The sequence below is a fragment of the Propithecus coquereli genome, unplaced genomic scaffold (genome assembly GCF_000956105.1).
Source record: "Propithecus coquereli isolate 6110/MARCELLA unplaced genomic scaffold, Pcoq_1.0 Scaffold24, whole genome shotgun sequence".
In the NCBI taxonomy this organism is placed as follows: Eukaryota; Metazoa; Chordata; class Mammalia; order Primates; family Indriidae; genus Propithecus; species Propithecus coquereli.
This window is the reverse complement of record NW_012147952.1, coordinates 8,784,861-8,786,156: the sequence shown is the minus strand read 5'-3', so window position 1 is coordinate 8,786,156 and position 1,296 is coordinate 8,784,861.

The following is a 1,296-nucleotide window of genomic DNA, read 5'->3' as shown; positions in this document are numbered from 1 at the left end:
TAGTTTAAAACTCTTGAACTCAACAATAAAAAAGAAATTTCCCAGTTAAAGAATGGGCAAAAAACTCTCATTCATTGCTGGTGGGAATAAAAAATGGTATAGTCACTTTTGAAGACAATTTGACAGTTTCTTACAAAACTAAATGTATTCTCACATATAATGTAGCAATAGTGTTCCTTGGTATTTACTCAAATGAGTTCAAAATTTATGCCCAAGCAAAAATAACAAATCTGGAATCATCACATTACCTGACTTCAAATTATACTACTAGGCCACAGTAACCAAAACAGCCTGGTACTAGTATAAAGGTAGACACATAGATCAACGGAACAGAATAGAGAATCCAGAAATAAAACCCTATAGCTATACCCAGCTGATTTTCAACAGAGCAGACAAAAATATATACTGGGGAAAGACACCTTATTCAATAAACGATGCTGGGAAAATTAGATAGCCACATGCAGAAGAATAAAACTGGATCTCTATCTTTCACCATATATAAAAGTTAATTTAAGATGGATTAAAGACTTTAATGTAAGATCTGAAACCATAAAAATTCTAGAAGAAAAATGAAGGAAAAATTCTTCTAGACGTTGGTCTAGGCAGAGAATTTATGAGTAAGACTCCAAAAGCAAATATAGCAACAATGAAAATAAATAAATAGAAATTAAACTAAAAAGTCTCTACACAGCAAAGGAAATAATCAACAGAATAAATACACAGTCTACAGAATGGGAGAAAATATTCACAAACTATATATCAGACAAAGGGCTAATATCCAAAAGCTACAAAGAACTCAACAAATCAGCAAGAAAAAAGACAAATAACCCCATCAAAAAGTGGGCAAAAGACATGAACAGATATTTTTCAAAAGATAGACAAATAGCCAACAAACATGAAAAAAATGCTCAACATCACTAATCATCAGAGAAATGCAAATTAAAACCACAATGAGATACCACCTTATCCTTGTCAGAATTGCCATTATTTAAAAGTCAAAAAACAATAGACATTGGTACAGTTACAGTGAAGAGGGAATTCTTATATGCTGTTGGTGGGAACATCACCTAGCACAACCGCTATGGAAAGTAGTAGAGAGATTCCTCAAAGAAGTAAAAGTAGACCTACCATTCCGTCCAGCAATCCCACTACTGGGTATCTACCCAAAGGAAAAGAAATCAGTATATCAAAAAGACACCTACACCCAAATGTTTATCACGACACAATTCACAATTGCAAAGATATGGAACCAACCTGAGCTCCCATCAATTGATGAGTGAATAAAGAAAATGTGGT